This window comes from Geotrypetes seraphini, chromosome 7 (genome assembly GCF_902459505.1).
Source record: "Geotrypetes seraphini chromosome 7, aGeoSer1.1, whole genome shotgun sequence".
Lineage (NCBI taxonomy): Eukaryota > Metazoa > Chordata > Amphibia > Gymnophiona > Dermophiidae > Geotrypetes > Geotrypetes seraphini.
This window is the reverse complement of record NC_047090.1, coordinates 35,088,308-35,109,643: the sequence shown is the minus strand read 5'-3', so window position 1 is coordinate 35,109,643 and position 21,336 is coordinate 35,088,308. Positions and strand designations below refer to the sequence as shown.

The following is a 21,336-nucleotide window of genomic DNA, read 5'->3' as shown; positions in this document are numbered from 1 at the left end:
AAAAAAGGCTGAGTTTCTCTAATCTCTCACTGTATGGCAACTCCTCCAGCCCCTTAACTATTTTTGTCGCTCTTCTCTGGACCCTTTCGATTAGTACTGTGTCCTTCTTCATGTACGGCAACCTGTGCTGGGATGCAGTATTCGAGGTGGGGGCGTACCATGGCCCGGTACAGCGGCATGATAACCTTCTTCGATCTGTTTGTGATCCCCTTCTTAATCATTCCTAGCATTTTGTTCGCCCTTTTCCTATCAGGATTTTTACTTATAGAAAACTGGGTTTGGTTCCCAAATATGTTTTATCTTATTGTAACCTACTTTGAAACAAGTTGGTAATGACGGAATATAAATTTTATTTGCGCCAACACTGAAAATCTAATACATGCATTTGAAAGTGTGTGAGAGCGTCAAAGAAATTAACATTTCTTAAAAAAATATCCACTAAAACTGTTATATGAAATAAATAAATCAAGATCAATTTGAATCAGTACAAATTAATACAAATTAAGGCAGATTGCGGTCCCCATTCAATTCAGGAGAGCCACTTGAAAAAAAAATATGTGCTTTTAAACGTCTCTTAAAATTTTGAAATGATTCTTCCTTCCTTAACTCTACTGGCAAATTGTTCCACAATATTGGAACCAAGTAGAAAAATGCACCATTTCTGGTTGAGACAAGGTGAGCCTTTGTGATATGGGGAACAGTTACTCTATTGTCATTTAAAGATCTCAACGAGCGAGTAGGTGTGTAGAATAACACTAGATGAGAGAGATATAATGGTTTAACTCAAATAATGCCCTTTGTGCCAGCATCAGGATTTAAAATTTAATTCTAAATTTTATTGGTAACCAATGGAATTTCAAATAAAATGGAGTTACATGATCATAGATGTGTACGTGACCTAATAGCCGAATTATCACATTTTTTTACTGTTTGTAAACGTTTCAGTTGCCCAACTGTTATTCCCGCATATACCAAGTTGCCATAATCCAATTTAGATAGAACAAAAGCATGGATTAAATCATTTTATTAGCAAACGAGTAATAAGTGTTAGCTGTTTCACTAAACCAAGCACACAACCAGCTTGAGAGTGAGTGTGTTTAACTGTTAATATCTTTCAAAGCGTTGTCCACGTAGGATTTTGCCATTGCGCAACAGTTCTGGACGTTTCTCCTATACTGCACGACGCAGGTGGTTCTGTAGAAATGACTTGCAATATTGCGCATTCACAGCATGTTCCTCACGGACTGAATAACACACATGACAACCTGGGAGACTACTTTTGAAGGATGTTAACAGTTAAACAGTTTGTTCTTCATGGTGTACACTGTACTTCATAATAAAATGATGATTTCAAATGTCAAGTTTTTAGCTTCTCCCTTACCAGAGACTCCTGCACTTATCTCTCAACTGGTAGCAATATTAGATAGTACATGTCACACTCTTTCAAATGTACATAAGGAAATATTTTTTTCTACAAAGGGTGGTAGATGCGTGGAACAGTCTCCCGGAAGAGGTGGTGGAGATAGAGAATGTGTCTGAATTCAAGAAGGTGTGGGCAGACACGTGGGATCTCTTAGAGAGAGGAAGAGATCATGGTTAATGCGGATGGGCAGACTAGATGGGCCATTTGGCCTTTATCTGCCGTCATGTTTCTATGTTTCTAGATATTAGATTTCCAGTGTTGGCACATTTTTGAGAGAGAAAAAATAGTTGCCATGACTTATGAATCAACCCTTGTATTAGATCAGTGGTCTCAAACTCGCAGCCTGGGGGCCACATGCGGCCCGCCAGGTACTATTTTGAGGCCCTCAGTATGTTTATCATAATCACAAAAGTAAAATAAAACAGTTTCCTTAATAAGACATTAACTATTTTTTCTGAGGCCTTCCAAATACCTACAAATCCAAAATGTGGCCCTGCAAAGGGTTTGAGTTGGAGACCACTGGTTTAACTGTACCCATGACATTCTGTTTGTCTTTGGGAAGCAGAGCTGAGATTGTGATGTCATAATGCCTCATTCCACCAATAAGAGCCAACATCATCAGTGATGTCACAATGGCTTGATTGTCCTGTTCTCCCCTCTGTCCTCCAATCCATCCAGCAGATTAACCATTCCCCTTAACTCAGTGGTCTCAAACTCGCGGCCTGCCAGGTACTATTTTGAGGCCCTCGGTATGTTTATCATAATCACAAAAATAAAATAAAACAGTTTCTTGATCATATGTCTCTTTAGCTATAAATGACAATATTATTATTAAGACTTAGCCAAAAGGAAAGATTTATAAACTATAAAGAGTTTTTACCTCATGTAAAATTGTAATTTCTTTAATAAGACATTAACTATTTTTTCTGAGGCCTTCCAAATACCTACAAATCCAAAATGTGGCCCTGCAAAGGGTTAGTTTGAGACCACTGTATTAGATAAATGTTCCACCCTAGCTATGATAAAAGGAAAAACAGTTGACATTGGAAGCATAGAAATGCTCCATGTTAAGATCATGAAGGAATTGGACTCCACAAATTTCTTGGCATTGTAAAGGCAGACCGCATCCAATATTCCATGGTACAAAACTCAATCGCCAAAGAACATATCATACAGATTAGGAAAATCATAAAGGATAAACTCAATGATGGAAATAACTTCAAAACCATAAACATTTGAGCCATTCCTTTAATTAGATACAATAACAATAATAATTGTTAACATGATCGGGAGGGGGGGAGAGAGGGGCGGTCTGCCCCAGGTACTATGTTGGTGGGGGCACTGGCACCCCTCCTCCTCTCTGCTCCCCCTTCACCTCTTCCCATTCCTTGCCTCCACGTGCACGCCCCCTTCCCTGCCCCCATACCTCTAGTGGAAGCTGTTGTTTGTGGCGGTCAACCCCGTCAGCTCTCCCGCTGACATCACTAACGGGTGTTGTGCAAAGGAAATGATGTCAGAGGGGGAGCTGACGGGGTTGCGAGGAACACATTGTTGACGGACACAAGCAATAACTTCAACTAGAGGTACAAGGGAAAGGAAGGGGGGGGGCATGCACAGCAGGTGGGATCGGGGAGGGGCAGAGATGCCATCACCCTGGGCGCCTCTCATCCTCGCTATGCCACTGATCATGATCATAAACCAGGCGCCCTTAAAGAAATAGTGAAAGACTTGGAACAACCTCTGAATACATTGGACATGGGCAAAATCACCATCTGTCAACTACAGAAACCTGCGCACTTGGAACTTCACATATCTTGTGACAGTACTTTAGAATATACTAGGTTCCTGGGAAGAACACAAAATTTAGAGTGTCAAACCCAGCCAACAGCATCTAGCAAACTGTGAAAAATCTGAATTGCGAGTGTTATAATGATAAATTATTATTGCAAACGTCAGTGAAAGGTGAATATTGTTCCTGAACCAGCCAACTTTACTCCTCAGTTTGCATTTCAGATTAAGGGCACACACCATGTCTGATGCACTTAACCAGTTCATAATCCTTCTATAATTTATACTCGTCAATCAACCATCTCTGCTATAAGTGTTCTAAATTCCAGCCGATAACATCCCTGCTGGATGCACCTTTTTTTAAAGATCTCTTGTAAGATGATATTATCTATTAAAGAACACTGTCTAGAAATAAAAGCAAAGAACACACATTATAATATTTGTTGAATCTGCTAGGCTTGGTCATTGCTTTTCCTCTGTACTTTTGAATTTAAATGCATGCTATCTTATCTAGATTATTTCTCAAGTTTATTAAAAATTTGATAAGTGGTGTACATTACAATAAAAATAAGATTTAAAACTATTAACATACCATTAATATTTAGGGTAATTACATGACAAATCGAGCCTTAAGGAAGGACGGGTAGAACTACAATCATTTATAGGTGAGAAAGAGAGAGGATAACACAAAAGAGAGGGGAAGATAGGTATCTTTTAAGTTGAGAGAAGCCATTGATTTGATCGGACGGGAAGTCACAAGTTGTACGCATCCTTAAACATGAAGGTTTTTAAGTTCGTTTTGAATTTATCAATGTTTTCCTCGTCTCTTAAATGAACAGGTAAAGAGTTCCAATATTCTGGTGCACTTACTGATAAAATGCGTTTACGGGTAGTGTCATAAAAAAGATGTCTGACTGAAGGACTATGTAAGAGATTTTGAGTATTTGATCTTACCATTCTAGTGGAACTGTAAGGGATAACCAGCCTGTCCAAGAAATTGGGAGTATGAAGGGATTTTATTTTAAATGTTAGTAGTAAAATTGTATATGTAATTTGATATGTTATCAGAAGCCAATGTGATTTTATTATGAATGGGGTTACGTGATCTAATTTTTTTTCCTTTATGTATTAGTTTAATAGCAGCGTATTGAATAATTTGTAATCTGCGAAGTTCTTTTGGGGGGAGTCCATTATATAACGAGTTACAGTAGTCTGAGAGATAACTAAAGAGTGAAGGAGAATATTGAGAGAAGGTTCTAGTAGATTTGAGATGAACCTAATCATTCTTAATTTGTAAAAGCATTTTTTAACGACAAAGCCTATTGTGTATGGAAAGTTAGTTTGTTATCTAGTATTACGCCAAGAATTTTGACAGAATTTGTGAGTTTTAGCGGAGTAGATTTAAGGAGGATGGGGGAAACAGGTAAGTCATTGGTGTTATTGTTTGGGAGAAAATCATCCCTGTTGATTGTTTTAGGCCTCTTTGTGAAAGACAAAACAAGTTAAGGATTTTACTTAAGGGGAGGGGGAGTAGAAATGAATTCAAATTAGTAGCTATCACAAAATAATGGGCAGCAAACTGTATTCTAGGTAAAGAAGTTTGCACAATTTTAAACAGAAAGAAGTCTGCAGCTCATAACATTAGCATTCCCGTCACCTGCAACTGAAAGCTAATCACCATCAATCAATAATCACACAACTCAATTTTATTAGAATAAATATTCGGCCGCAGCTTTATTATCTATCTGAATATTGTTGTCACTTACAATAAAATCTGTGTCTAAAACCAACAAACCCCCAATGCATATTTCACACACCCCCCCCCCCCAGGGAGCTATTCGGTGTCGAAACTAGCTCCCGTTAAGTCTTTAAACTTCTAACATGACCCATGGTGACGCCAGGCCATGCTTCCGCTCGCAGCCGTGTCGCCTACTAGTTTTACATTTATTTATTTATTAACTGCTCTATTCCTAGATCTAACTGGGCCAAACCCCATTTTCGGCCCCGCCCGAAGCTGCGACCACCTCCCCACAACACCATAAGCTCAACCAAACCCACCCAAGTCCACATATAATCTATAAACCCCCTCCCCCAACACTGACACAAAGCATAACACTAGCACACATGGGAGGGAGGGATAATTTTTTCTCTGAAGAGACTACTTTACTCTTCCCCTTTCCTCACAGAACTCGCTCCTACCTGCCACAACATCCAACCAATCCTGCCATCACCTTAGAAACCTCCCTAATCCTTTTCCTTTCTTACAAGCTCCGCCTATTAACCCTTTATTACCTCTTCTTATAAACTTGTCAATCCTTATTCTGCAGACCCTTGATATCACCTTGTATATTCCCCTCACCCTCTGCTCCCCCTCCCCTATTTCACCCACACCACCATCCAATAAATATTACCAGCAGATGGCATCAGCTCAGCTAATGTAATATCACGCCAGATGAATCTGATGTTCTTTAATTAGTCTCCTATAACATACTGAGTTATACAGGATTTCCCCCTTCCTCCTTTTTGCTTCCACTAAAACACTCCATAAGGGACATCTTAGACAGTATTTTCCCCTCATAAAGCATTAATATTGAAAGCTCTGGGAATCTGAATGATCCCAAGGCCGCAGGCTTTTTCCAGCCCGTCTTTATTCATTCCTCTTTAGAGCTGAATATAACCTTTCCAAAACAACAGAGCTGACTTTTAAAGCCGAATTGATTCTCAGGATGAGACAAATTTTATTGCTTTTAGCATTTCCCACAGCAAAGTTGAGAAAGGTTTTGATATTAATCCTTTTTTTTTTTTTTTTTTTTAGAATATCCCCCTTCTGTGGTAGCAGGAGTATAACATAAGCCAGGGCTCCTTTTATGTTTAGATTGATGAACAAAGAGTTGCCTTTATAAAAGCGTGGGCCAGATCTTCTAAGCATTTCTTCTATAGTCTAAAGTGCAATTTTCACTAAACTGCCTGGAAGCAAAGTACATAATTACCTTTAGTGAATTTTCAAAAGGAATTTTGCCATATAATTTCCCTTTGAGAAATAACTAGCATTATGTTACTACAAAATGGGCCCATTGGTTAGAGATACTGCCTCGGCACCCTGAGGATGCAGGTTCAATCCCAGCAATGCTCCTTGTGACCCCGGGCAAATCACTCAGCCCTCCATTGCCCCAGGTAACATAGTTAGATTGTGAGCCTGCTGGGATAGATAGGGAAAACACAAAGGGCCTGATTCTAAAAACGGTGTCCCAACTGTAGATGGTGGTAGGAGTCCTCCAGCCGTCTAAGGGACCAATCGAGGTGCATGTTTTTGGTTTTTTCTTTAAAAAAAAACATCGATAGGACGAAGGAAGCCTACAATGTCAGCGTTGTTCATGCACGTACAGAGGCGTCCAGGTATGCCTACAGACACCTAAGGCTGGCATAGGCATGGTTTGAAGTGGCCTTAGACGTCCATAGGTGCGAGTCAGATGCCTTAAATGGAGGGCTGTAAAATGCTGGCCTACATGTAAGGTTATCTGTAGAAGTAAACAGATATGATTCTTGATGCGGCGCCTCTCAGTGACTGACACGTGGCAGGCGCCAACGGCGACAGTCACCATTTCCAGAATCAGGCCCTAAGAGCAATTGTATTGTAAACTGCTTGGTATCCCCTTGGGGTATATAGGCGGTAAATAAATAAAAATGGCTGCATACTTTCCGTTACTGTTCCTGCAGGTGGGGTTGGATCAGGGATATTATACCTAGCTATTAAAATATTCAACAGACATGCCTGGTTTTCTCCCCGAGGAGCTGCTACATTTTAGAGTGGCTCAAGTTAGACATTCTGCACCAGGGGCATAGCCAATTTAAGGTGGGCCTGAGCCCAAAGTGGGTGGATACAAGGTCTTCCCCCTCCCCCATCATCTCTCCCTCCAAGGTAATAGTGGTCTCTTATCCCCCTAGTACCTTTCAAGTCCTTTGCAGGCAGCGAGCAGCAACTTGTACCCACTGCTCATGCAGCCCGGAGCCTTCCCTCTGATGCAACTTCCTGATCCTGTGAACAGAAATTGCATCAGAGGGAAGGCTCGGGGCCAACATGAGCGGAGGGTACGGAATCATTGCTTGCTTCCAGTGAAGAACTGAAGGATTTAAAAGGTACTGGAGGGTTTGGGGGGGAGTGACGTTAAGAGACCCCCCCAATCATTGTGAGAGATTATGAAAGTATTCAACTAGCAGGGCTTGGGCTGGATGGGCCTCAATTCAAAGTGGCTAGGCCTGTGTCCACCTGGGCCTACCCATAATGCATTTTTCCCATTCCTTTATTCCCCCTTCCCCCCTCCCATATAATTTTCATTCAGTAGAATATAATCAACTACAGTCTAAATTAGCTGGCTTGATTCTTGTGAATATTGTTCCCTCTTTAAAAATTACCAATACAAGAAGAGCAGAAATTTTCTCCGTAACCGCGCCGCCAACACGGAACCATTTGCCATCCTTTATTAGAGCAGAAACACGATTAGATAAACTCAAAAGTGCTCTCAAAAGTTTCATTTTTAATTTCGCATTCGAGAGCTGTAGCTAGAGACAAACATTAGATCCATAAAATAATTATATTTCCATAGTTATAACTAGCCTTTTTTAGGCTAGCATTCAATCTTCCCCTATGTATTCACCTATTTAATGTTACTTTTCTATCACATTTGTAGTTCTCCTCCTCCTTCCTTTTTTTCCCCTGTCAGTGACTGTCTTGTTTTGGTCTGGTATGATTTAAGTGGTTTTTACCCTGGTTCTTTCAATTGTAAATCATTTAGAAATATTTATAAGCGTTTTATCAAATTTTAAATAAAACTTGGATTGTTTCGTAGCAAAAGGTAACCTGCCAGCGATGCCTGAGCTTTGGCTTATCATTGGAACACTTCAGAGTATCAGAATCACAGCAAGAGCTGAAGTCAAGTGCAAATACCTGGCATTCTACTCATCCTCAAAAAGGAAGAGACTTTTTATCACCTACTCAGGTCATATAAGTCAAGATCAAATGCAATGTACACAGCTACATCATATATGAAACTGACTAGTTACATATGGTTTTGAAAGTGCGTGCATTCTGCAACTATTAGGTACTGCGCTGATAATTTACCTTTTTCATTTTTAAATATTTGATCTTAGCTACAGATAAATGGAAAGGTTAATTAGTGACATGCAAGACACAAAACCCAAATCCAGAATGACACTTTTCCAATATCAAGCTTTGGAAATAAATTAGTACGAACTCACCTAATTAGTTGTGAAGGAGGAACAATAGAAAGCTTAAATGATTCACACGTCTTTGGAAAGATTAACACTAGCTTCTCAATGTGAGAAAAACAGTCCCAGGGCAGACAAGGCCCAAAGAGGTCTTGCGAATACCTAAAAAGACAGGAAATCGATAGAGGCCATAATTATTGACATGGGAATGTAACGAAGTGTTAAACTTTGGTGTAACGGCAAATTAAAACTCCATTAATGTCCTAGAAAAGTGCTTCTTAAACCTGTCCTGGGGGACCCCCCAGCCAGTCGGGATTTTAAGAGATCCCTAATGAATATACATGAGGCCGATTTACATGCCTGTCATCTCTATTATATGCAAATCTGCCTCATGTATATTCATTATGGCTATCTTGAAAACCCGACTGGCTGGGCGGTCCCCAGGACAGGCTTAAGAACCAGTGTCCTAGAGCAGGGGTAGGCAATTCCGGTCCTCGAAAGCCGGAGCCAGGTCAGGTTTTCAGGATATCCACAATAAATATGCATGAGATAGATTTGCATCTCAAGGAGGCAGTGCATGCAAATCCATCTCATGCATATTCATTGTGGATAGCCTGAAAACCTGACCTGCCTGTGGCTCTCGAGGACCGTAATTGCCTACCTCTGCTCTAGGACACTAAAGCACACAAAAATCTGTAAAAAGGGCAGAATTCAAGGCTATTGAACTTTATAAAACAATAAAGGGCCCTGTTAGTAAAGGATGTTAAGCCCTAATATGCAGTTAGCATATGAGAAAAGGCTTTACGGTCAAACCATTTTGCAGTATTGAAGAGGGGTGCCTGGGCAGGGAACCCCATGAAGAGGGGTGTTTGGGCCAGTGGGCCCTATGAAATGCTGCCACTATCTACAAGTGCAAATTAAAAGTCATTTCTACTGTGATTAATCTAAGGATGAACTTGTGGTCACGTAAATTTTGTTTCTTAAGAAACAGCACAAGCCAAAGAAACCAGGCGACATGTGTGTCAGCAGATACACAAGTGTTACCAACTGCCACCTGTAACTGCCAACTGCCACCAACTGCCACCTGTAACTCTGTGACAACCACCAGACACTGGGTCAGCAGCTGTAAGGATGCATCTGGACAAAGGACCTAACCGTAGGACTTCACAAAGAACAGTAAATAACCTTCCAGATATGGGCACAGGGACAGGGAGGCAATTTGGAAAAGGGCAGAATAGAAACAATTTCACACCAATTAAAATAATCCCAGGGTGGCGCAGGATGTAGGGGTGTAGACCAAAATGAAGTTTATATGATGAGCATCTCTTCCGGCTCTAAGGTAGAGACCCCCCATACATTCAGACTTCTGTTTGTATAATCTCTCCATTGCATCTCCAGCCTGACAATGCCAACTTATTACTGGTGTACATTTCTGCTCTTACCTTTTATATACCCCTCCTCCCCCCTTCACCAGTTCCCTTCTCTTTAGCCTCAAGCATGTCAACTGCTTCCCTAATGGTATATATACTGGATCTGCACTATTTCCTATTTGTACAGCATCTTGTAACTCTTGAAATATACAGCTCCATTATTCTTATAACTTCTCTTGGAAATGACCAGAATTCTCTCTGTAATTATCCTGGAAATGTCCAGTTGTCTCTTTTGTAATCCGCCCAGAACTGCAAGGTTGAGGCAGAATAGACATCAGTAATGTAATGTAATGTATTGTCTGTAGTTGCTTGAAGTTGGCGTCCGCCACATGGATACAGAACTAAGGCGGTTAGAAGGCCTCCTCAGGGAACAAAGCAAGGCTACATAACTTTTTGGATAAATGAACTCCACGTCCCACACACGCCTACCATTCATCCAACACATACATTCCAGCAAGGCACACCATACTAACCATACCAGCTACATCTGTCTTTCATGGTTAAGCGTTACTGTCATCCTCCCGGGACTGCCTGTTTTGTTATTTGTTCATTAATACCGTTGTGTTGTAGCCTATGTTTCCTTGTTATGGTGCTGGCTGCTCCCTCAATAAAAATTATTAAAAAAAAAAGTATTGTCTGATTTGGAAATACAGTGCACGCCTTGTCTTGGTCATTCCCGTAGCCGGGAGCAACAGTGAAGGGGCTAAGTAGCGGCCTTTCAGTATTTTGCTTGTTTTTGTGTGCTAATCATGCCTCATCTATTTTTAGAGAAAAAAAATAAAAATTGTGGGGGTATATCAGGGGCAGAGAGTGGGCATCCCCATGTTATCTGCCTAGCATGTTCTGATTAGCATATGCTAACCGGGTAATGCAGAATTAACGTGACAGCACTTAGAACCCGATTCTCTAAGTGGTGCCTAGAAAGCTTGGCGCCGAGTAGCGCAGCACTAAGTGTGATACTATGAAAGCTAGGTGCACTTTATAGAATCACACTTAGATCCGCTTAAGCGGTCTTAGGCATCGCTAGGCATCCTAACCTCAGGTGCTCCCTATTGATGCTGGGGGTTTTCTTAGCCGAAATGAGGGCACCTAAGTTAGGCGCCTATTGGCACCTAAGTCCAAAACAGGCATCTACATGAAAAACATACCCATGATCCACCCCCCCTAACCACGCCTACTTTCTGGTAGGCGCCTTGGACTCAAAGTGGTAGGTGCCTACTAAGATAGGCGCCTATAATCCAATTAAGTACAATTAATGTCAATTATGAGTTGTTAATTGCGTGCCCTAGATTGGTAGCATGGAATGTTGCTACTCCTTGGGTTATGGCCAGGTACTAGTGACCTGGATTGGCCATCATGAGAATGGGCTACTGGGCTTGATGGACCATTGGTCTGACCCAGTACGGCTATTCTTATGTTCTTATATTCTTATGTAATTATCGGCACTGAAAAAAGGCCTTTTAAACAATTAAGTTAGATGCCTAGATTGACTAGACGTGCCAATCTAGGCACTTAACTTTAGGCCTCATTTACAGAATTGGGGCCTGAGGCTTGCATTTTATAAACGGCGCCATTGTTAGCAGCCACCTTAAAAGCGGCCACCGCTCGTGTGTCAGTCACACGACAGTGCCATTTATAGAATCGCGTCTTCGGGAAATATAGGTGCTGAAGTTGTAGGCCAAGGTTTTCAAGGCCTACATTACAGGTGCCCAAAGGGTTACCAGATTTTCCTTCGGGAAAATCTGGACCCATGGTCATGCCCCCAGGATTGCCCAGTTCCGCCCTACCAGCCTCACCCCTGCACAGCATCCGCACATGCGTGGACGTGACGCAAGGATGTCATGCGCACGCACGCATGATGTCACTGTGTTGCCTCTGCACATGCGCGGATGCCCCCTTCCCGACACAATTTTGTCGGGAAGCTTTTGATAAGCCGTCCGGACCCACAGACATGTCCTCAAAAGGAAGACATATCTGGGGAAATCCGTTCATCTGGTAGCCCTAGGTGCCTTCCTTTTATACCTATGGAGGCACTTTATGACATCTAATGCCATTTCTACTGTTACCCATGCAATTCCAGTGCCTTTTTTTTAAAGCACATATTCATTATTAAAACAAGTCTAATTCTGAATGTCCACATTGTGTCTTGGATGCATTCTTAAATGTTTGATTATGGCAGAAAACCATCTATTCCTACCCACACCATGCCTCCAACATGCCCCCTTGAGATTTAGATAAACTACTGATCAACAGCAAGTATATCTGTCTAGAACAGTGGTCTCAAACTCGCGGCCCAAGGGCCACATGCGGCCCCGCCAGGTACTATTTTGAGGCCCTCAGTATGTTTATCATAATCACAAAAGTAAAATAAAACATGTCTCTTTAGCTGTAAATGACAATATTATTATTAAGACTTAGCCAAAAGGAAAGATTTATAAACTATAAAGAGTTTTACCTCATGAAAAATTGTCATTTCTTTAATAAGACATTAACTATTTTTTCTGAGGCCCTCCAAGTACCTACAAATCCAAAATGTGGCCCTGCAAAGGGTTTGAATTTGAGATCACTGGTCTAGAACAATGGTTCCCAACCCTGTCCTGGGGGACCACCAGCCAGTTGGGTTTTCAGGAAAGCCCTAATGAGTATGCATGAAAAAGTTTTGCATATAATGGAGGTGATAGGCATGCACATTTGACCCACACAGGGTTTGGCAAGAAAAACGTCCAGTTGCCCCTTTCTGAATGATTTTCTTTTTTTTTTTTTTTTTTTGAAAATGAGCCCCAATTTCTCAAATGCTCATGTATACTTCCCCCTCCCCATTCGCGGTTTCAGTAATCATGATTTCACATATTCGCAATTTTGGGGGGAGGGGGAAAAAGAAAAAAAAAACATCCTCAAGTCTTCCCCCCGGCATCCCGGCCTTACCTTGTGGCCTAGCGAGCTTTCGGGGCAGGAGCGATCTTCCTACGCTCCTGCCCCGTGCAGATCGCAATTAGGAAATAGCTGTAGGGAGTTCCCATCGTAGTCTCGAGAGACTACGGGAACTCACAGCAGCCATTTCCTAATGGCAATCTGCACAGGGCAGGAGCATAGGAAGATCGCTCCTGCCCCAAAAGCCCGCTAGACCACCAAATAAAGCCGGGAAAGCGGGAGGGAGGCGGGGGTGGGTCAGAGCCGGATATTTGTGGTTTTTCGCCATTCGTGGTCCGGCTCTGCCTCTATCCCCCACAAATCCGGAGGGAGAAGTGTAGATTGTAAACTCTTCAGAACATGGACTACATCCATCAGTGCTATAAAGATAAGTTATTATCCCTTATGTTCTAATGTTATCAGTAAGAAAAAATTAATAGAAACAGAAAACTATGCACGTTTTTAATATGTATACCGAAGAGAGCAATTTCCAAATGGGTCTAACTAGATAAAACATTTCTATCCTCTGTCTTTGAGGAAAAATTGCTTGTATATACGTCCCATAGAAAGAGAAACGTGCTTGAACGATCTGGTTTGCAAAGTAAATCCGACGCCAAGTTTTAAAATGAAAAATGCAGTTAATAGAAAAGCATAGCCACACGTAGTTACAATCCTTCACCCGCAATTACATTTGAATACTTCCACTCCTTTTAAAAACCTAAAATCATCTAGGCATGCTACATTAACTAAATTCAATGCAAGAGACAGACAGAATGGAAGTGTCTATTAAAAGCTTTCTGCAATCACCATGGGATGAATATGATAGCTACTTGTGGCTTAAAGCATATTGGTGTTATTAGATATTGTAGGCCGCGTTATCATTTTTTTTAACAGGATTCTACCAAAAGTGATTATTATTATATAAGTTGTCAGCCAGAGCTTAATAGCACTGCACGGATTAGGTTTTGAACTCCTATAGGCTGTTAAGATACAGTGCATAAGTGCCTATTAATCATATAAGCAGGGCAATCATTTTGCATACACTCCTTATAAGTAATTCTTAAGGCAGCACAGACCATCTCCTATTCAATTTTAAAGCATTTTTCTGCCGGACTGTAAATAGCGGAATCTAATACCCCCTGCGAATGCACTTCCAACCTTGGCAATTGTCATTTGTCTTATGACACACTTCATAATGTATTGGGAAAAGGGAGATTTCGAGCACAGTCTAATGAAGGTTCATCTGGGACCAGATGAAAGGGTACTTATAGTATAAGAAAAATGTTCTTCAAATTGGAAGCCTTGCTATATAGAAAGAAACGGAGCTTTGGGCGTACAGTGATTTCAGCAAGCACATCCTTCTAACAGGTATTCGCGTTTAGCAAATTGACTCTACAGATGCACAGAAACTACAGGCAACGGGAACAATTTTTTAAGAAAGAAGAGATCCAAAATATAGATTTTTTTTTTTTTTTGTAGTGATAGCAGGATTCATAGTACTAACTGGAAGCTCGTGAGAATCGTGGCTAGCATAAGCATCTCTAAGGTGGAAAGTGCCATCCCCAAAATTTAGCCTGCCACCCTTTGCCACCGCAATTTCAGTCATCAGATCGGGCCCTGGGTAGACATAGCCCAGCCTAATTCAATAGACTGCTGTTGTTGCATTGGTAGAATTCACGGTTCCCTCTAAGCTAAGTGGTGGTCCTCCACCCTGCATTGCTGGTAGTGGGGGTCGATGGTTCCATTTTGTATTTTCAAATCACTAGGGAAAGGCAGGCTCCCTGGAGTACTGCAGAGCTTGCCTGTCCCTCACGATTGAAAATATGATAGTGAAATAGCACCACCCACTAGCAGCACTGTAGGTGGAGAACTCCTGATCAACTTAGAGGGAACAGTGTCAATATTCAGTAAGGAATCTCGGTACCCATATGGCATTACACTGTAGAAAACCCTTTTACGTGTGGCATTGAAGTACCTAAAAGGAGGTGCCCAGTTATAGAATCGTCATAGAAAGTTATAGAAAGTTCAAGAAGGGTTACCAGATTTTACTATTGTAAATTTCAGACCCGTAGCCCCGCCCCCCCATGCCCGCCCAGTTCCATCCAGCCCCGCCCCATTCTGTCCAAGTCACACCCCGTTCTGCCAAAGCCTCGCCCCCCCCTCAACCTCTTCTCGTACTTGGAGCCGGGTTGAGAGGGCATCTGCGCATGCGCAGGTATGACTCGATGGTGTCACACGCATGTTCACAGGTGCATGACATCACAGAGTTGCATCCGCACGTGCCCAGATGCCCTCCCGACGCGGTCCCAAGCTGTAAGCTTTTCAACACCCAGACAAAAGTGCCAGATTTTGAAAAGCCTTCCGGACGCCCAAGGGTTGAAGTGTCCGTGATTAACTGTCGCAGGACTAATGCCCTCTTTTACTAAGGTGGGCCGATTAGCGCGCGCTAATCGAATCAGCGCACGCTAAATGCTAATGCGTCCATAGACTAACATGCACGCGTTAGCGTTTAGTGCGCGCTAATTGGTTAGCCCACCTTAGTAAAAGAGGGCCTAAGTATCGCGGGATTAACTGTCTAAATACCATAACACCATTACAGAAGCTCATGTAAACTGCTCTGAATTGACTCCCCAGTCATGAGTAGCGATATAGAAGCTTACAATGACAGGTCGTTCACCCTCTCCAAGGTAGAGAACGAGGGCACTCTCTGAAGTTAAAAGGGGATAGATTCCGTACGAACGTAAGGAAGTTCTTCTTCAACCAGAGAGTGGTGGAGAACTGGAACGCTCTTCCGGAGTCTTGTTATAAGGGAAAACATGCTCCGGGGATTCAAGACAAGGTTGGACAAGTTCCTGCTGAACCGGAACGAACGCAGGTAGGGCTGGTCTCGGTTAGGGCACAGGTCTTTGACCTGGTGGGCCGCCATGTGAGTGGACTGTTGGGCGCGATGGACCACTGGTCTGACCCAGCAGCGGCAAATTCTTATGTCCTTAACGTGCAAGTGATCCAATGGTTAATCGAATTGTATCAAACCGCATCAATTAATCATGATCGGACAAGGAAAAGCACCACGTACACATGGTCTGGATTTTGCCAAGTTAATTTTCTCACATTCTGGGTGAGAAGAAGCCTGTTTAAGCCTCAGTTGTGGAATGTAGCAGCGAGAAGGGATTGAAGTCTGCCTTTCATCACCTTCTGAGGGTTGTGTTCAGCGTTTGTTATTTACACAGCAAAAGTTGACATTTAATTGTGTACACTGACTAAGACGTGATGTCAACTTGTCATTCAGTCCAAATGAAACCGCTAGCTGTCAGAGGCTCCGCAAGACAGAAATATTTGGGGGTGGCAACAGCAGGGGGTGGGGGAAGGCAAGTGAACGTGACATTTCTCATATATGCCATGGCCAGCACCACATCACATACTCCCTTTCCCAATTTTAAAATTTGCACTATAAGACACTAGAGCCTTCTATACATGAGGAAGCGCTCCCCCCTTCCATTTTCCAGTTACCAAATAAAACTGCCTTTACAATTGATAGAAAAAGTTGGCAAATTATGTGGAAATCAAGTCTGAATTCTCTACAGGATTGTAAAAAGCTCAGTAAAAATCCTGAACCTCCAGTTCTCTATCACAGACTCCATAATCACAAAACACAACTCATAAAACGCAACTCATCCAAAACACTGCTGTCAGACTAATCTTCAACCTGAGCAAATATGACTCGATTACAGCCTTCATCGGGCAACTGCACTGGCTACCCATCCCGTCCACGAACAACCTTCAAAACTTCATGCATCATTCACTGCATACTTTACGGAAACTCCGCGGCTCTTCTCATCCAGCTCTTCTCCAAGGCATGGTCTACTTCCTGCAGAACCCTCAACTGAATACTTCTAAGTCTCTCTTCCACAAAAAATCTACAATGCAAGCGTATTTTCCACTCCATGTTCACCTTTCTAGGTGTAAAAACTTGGAATGACCTTACTGAAATAACCAGGATGGAACCTAACCACATCAGATTCCGGAAGAAACTGAAAACTCATCTATTTGACACCAAATCACTTGTATCCTCTTCTCCTCCTGTATCTTCCTGCCCTCCACTGTGCTCCCTACTCTCTTCTAACCCCTTCTTCTGTAATGTCGCCAAGAGCTTGTATAGCTATGTGCGACGCACAAATGAAATAAATAAATAATCCCCAACAATTGAGCTATCTCACAACTCACCGTACAACAAATATTCAATTTTTTTAAAAAAAACTTCTTTATTAATTTTCACATCACATTCAAAAGTGCATTAGATTTTACACACAAATATTATCATAAACAGCACTTATATTCAATCAATATCAATACAAAATATACTTCCCCCCTTTTCATTATAACCAATCAAAAAGAATACAAAATGCCTTTCCCCCTCCCTCTCTCTCACCCTCCCTGTGTGTGCAAAACAGGTTAAAAATAAAATACACGACTACTCAGAGTTAACAAAATTCGTTAATGGGCCACAAATATTCAAATTTTTATTATTTATTTATTTTAAAAAATGTATAGACCGCATATAACTATGGGGTCCTTTTATCAAGCTGAGGTAGGGGTTTAACACGCGTAATACCACACGTTAAACCGCCTGCCACGCTAGCCGCTAACGCCTGCGTTGAGCAGGCATTAGTTTTTTAGCCGGCCGCAGGGGTTAGCGCGTGATGAAATGTCCGACGCGCTAACCCCGCTAGCGCGGCTTGATAAAAGGACCTCTATGTGGTTTCCAAGTCATACATAAAATCTTGTTGACCTGCGATTTCCACATATAACGTAGACATGTCTGGACATCATAGACCTCTCCCCCCAATATAAAATATCAAAAAATCAAAGCAAACCCACATTCACATCACATCACATCACATGATCGATTCTAAAGTAGATAGCCACCCTAATTTATATTAGCATGCAAAATAAGTAATACCATCAATTCAGAAATACAAACATGCTTTAAGTCATACATTACTGACAGGGTAGTCTAAGGAGGATATTATCAGAGGAATAAACATTAGGATAGGAAGGCATTGGCAAATAATTGTGTTATCAGCATTTTCTTAAAGTTCATCCTCCAAATGCAGAATCGCAAAACACCAGGCAGGGCATTCCATAATTCTGCACCAGCCACAGATATCATAGGAGGCTGTTGAACAAACTTGAAGGGCAGAAGTTAGGACCCAAAGTGGGTGAACTGGGTTAGAAACTGGCTGTCGGACAGACGCCAGAAGGTGGTGGTTAATGGAAGTCGCTCGGAGGAAGGAAAGGTGAGTAGTGGAGTCCCTCAGGGTTCGGTGCTGGAGCCGATCCTGTTCAGTATGTTTGTGAGTGACATTGCTGAAGGGTTAGAAGGAAAAGTGTGCCCTTTTGCAGATGATATCAAGATTTGTAACAGAGTAGACACTGAGGAGGGAGTGGAAAATATGAAAAAGGCAGTACACAAGTCCCAATCCCTTTTAAATTGTTTTAAATTGGATTTTAATGGGTTTTTTTCCAGTTATCATACCATTAAAGCCAAATATGAAATTTTAGGTTTTGCATGATGGTATGGTAGCCATGTTGGTCCACTGTTTGAGATAACATATAGAATTAAAATAAATAAAACAAAAGATCAGAAACAGACGAATGTTGACAACTATTCAGCGATAGTATCACAGGAGGAGGGGGGTTAGATGAGGTGTAAGACAAAAGGGGTAGGGTGGGTGAGAGATAGAGAGACACAGGGCAGCTGATGAGAAGGAGATAAAGTCATAAAAAATGTATGGCCTATAATGTGATAGGATAGGGTTACCAGACGTCCGGATTTTCCTGGACATGTGCTTCTTTTGAAGACATGTCCAGGTATCCGGACGGCTTGTCAAAACTCAGCACTTTATTTGGGATTTGAAAAGCCTCCTGAAATCACATCGGGCAGGGAGGAAGTCCACTAAGGGTCCGAATTTTCCGACTGGAAAATCTGGCAACCCTATGATAGGAAGTCAAGGTCCTTACTCCTTAATGAGTCCTGTTTTGTGGGTGTCAAAATAGTTTATTATTTTGGATTGAAAGGTCTTTCTTTCGGTATTCTCATCATAAAATCATGCTCAGAGGCCCTCCAGACATGGCCCCGAGGTCAGGGAAAATGAGACAAAGTTCATGTGGGGGCAGAGCAGGAAAGGTGCCGATCCCGGAAATGACATGACACTTGACGTACGTCATGTATTCTTCAAACCCTGGCAGCACACCCGGAATCTTGCAGAGGCGAGATGCACAGTTTACGATTCACAGTACTAAACTAGGCTCTAATTAATGACCATATCCTATGGCTAAAAATTCTACAACCACTCCAGTATTATCATCATAAAATCACGGTTGGTTTACAAAAGTTGGACAGTTCAAAGTCTAATGGATGCTGGCACTGTCATCTTGAAATAGAGACACTGGATCATCTGTTGTTCTATTGTTCCTTGATACTCAATTTTTGGAAATCACTATGGGGACAAATTAATTTGATACTGGAATCTTCGATTCCGTTGTCCTATCAGGTGGTTATCTGGGGGACATTGTTGTCAACTAAACCTCTGTTAGAAAGGTATAAAAGCAGACTCTTTATCATTATGACTGGGATAGCCATGCAAATGATTACCAAGAACTGGAAAATTGGGATAGACTTAATTTTTCCTTTTGGTGGGAAACTTTGGGCTCCTTTTATCAAGCCACGCTAGCAGTTTAATGCGTGTAATAGCGCACGTTAAAACGCCGTCCGCGCTAGCCACTATCACCTCCCTTGAGCAGGCGGTAGTTTATAGCTGGGGTTAGCGCGTGATGAAACATCATGCGTGCTAACCCCGCTAGCGTGGCTTGATAAAAGGAGCCTTTTATGTTTATGTTATAAATATGAAAAAATGAATTCAGAAATATCATGTCATAATAAACTATTTAAATTAATATGGGGTCCATTGACAAATTTTGTTATCTCTGATTAGTTGGATTATACCTTTATTTCCTATTTGATTTGCACATCCAGGGAGGGGGGTAATATATTTTGTTGTATTCATTGATTGATTGTAAGTGCTGTCTATGATGTTAATTCTATGTATATATTTAATGCACTGTTCTTGAATTGAAAATTAATAAAGATTTATTGAAAAAAAAATTACTGATGCAATGTTCTGGTTTCTGAAAATGTTGTCTCACAGAGGCAATATCCTGGTTTGGCATTGAAGTTTTTTAATATATCTGTGTAAATTAATCCTAGTGTTTAGCATCTGGCTTGCTTATCCAAAATAGCATCCTTCTTTACACTTTTTTTGCATTGAATGACATATACCGCATTGGAAGATGAGCATGTGAAGGATTCCCTTATGCTGAATGGTTTTTTTCCCACGTGAGAGACTATGAGGTCCTGTGAAATGTGACGGCAAAATTTGCAGTTTGGTATATTGCAGGGATGTGTGCCAATCTCTTCCTTGTGAATTTTGTGACCAGGCATTGCCGTACTGGAAGAGTCCAGGGACCAGGTCCCAGGTCACACAACCCCGATTGAGCATAGACGAGGGAGTTGAGAATATGGGTTTCTGCAAAAAGGTTTAAGAACAAATAATTCAGAATTCAGATTCATCGCAAAAAATCTTGCTTTTATTAGTCAATCACTCTGGTATGTGGCAAAAGCTAAGGAGTATATGGTATTCCTGAGGTGATAATTTATTTATTCATATTTATTTATTTATTTATATTTATATTTATTATATTTATTTATATAATTTATTTATTCATATTTATTCCTGAGGTGATAATCGGTGCACCTTAGTAAAAGGATCCCTCAGTGCACAGTCAAACAAAAACACAGGGACTTTTCCCTTAGGCAAATAAAGTAATTCACTTTGCCACCAAATACAGTGCGACAGATTATGGGACAGATATTTTGTGTCTAATACATGCAAAATATCCGTGAAATTAAAAATAATGAAAAAATAAAAAATAAAAATCAGCAAACCTGTCAGTAACACAGTTACCAACAGGTCTAAAGCAGTTGGGTTTTAGGATCTTAAAACCCGATGCAAAATAGCCAAGCTTGGCTATTTTGCATGGGGTTTACTAAATTTGCAAGGCCGGATCGGAAAACGGGCGATCGAGGAGAAAAACACACGGTGGGCCGTTTTGTGAATCGGGTCGGTTAGCAGTGATCATCGCTAAACCTGTGAAAGCAGATTTAGCGACGATCGCTGACTTTAGTGAATCGGGGCCATAGTAACTCCCCTTTTTAACAAGCTGCACTGCCGTGCAGCTTGCAACACGAGTTAAATGCCACGCTGTCCATTCTATTCTTAATCGGCATTTAGCTCACGCTGCTCGGCAGCACAGCTTGATAAAGGGGTGGGGGTGGGTGTTTATGTGTGTAAATCGCTTAGCGTGCGTTGACGAATTTCCCCTCAAATGGAAGTTTCAAGTTTAATATTTTTCTTGATTGATCGCTTAATCAAATCAAATTCTAAGCGATGAACATATTAAAATATAGTCAAATAGAGACAAAACATTACAAACTTTAAA

General features: G+C 41.4%; 1 protein-coding gene across 10 annotated transcripts in view; it reads right to left on the bottom strand.

Annotated features, from left to right (window-relative positions):
• The window catches only part of MGAT4C (MGAT4 family member C), a 200,673-nt gene that overhangs the window by 53,536 nt on the left and 125,801 nt on the right, over positions 1 to 21,336 (bottom strand). For 6 of the 10 annotated variants that reach the window (XM_033951038.1, XM_033951042.1, XM_033951037.1 and 3 more), the window contains one exon: positions 8,468 to 8,599. The exons of the other annotated variants lie outside the window; for them this stretch is intronic. The gene's annotated coding sequence lies outside the window, so the exon portion shown is untranslated. The remainder of the gene's footprint in view (positions 1 to 8,467; positions 8,600 to 21,336) is intronic. 10 annotated transcript variants of the gene reach the window in all.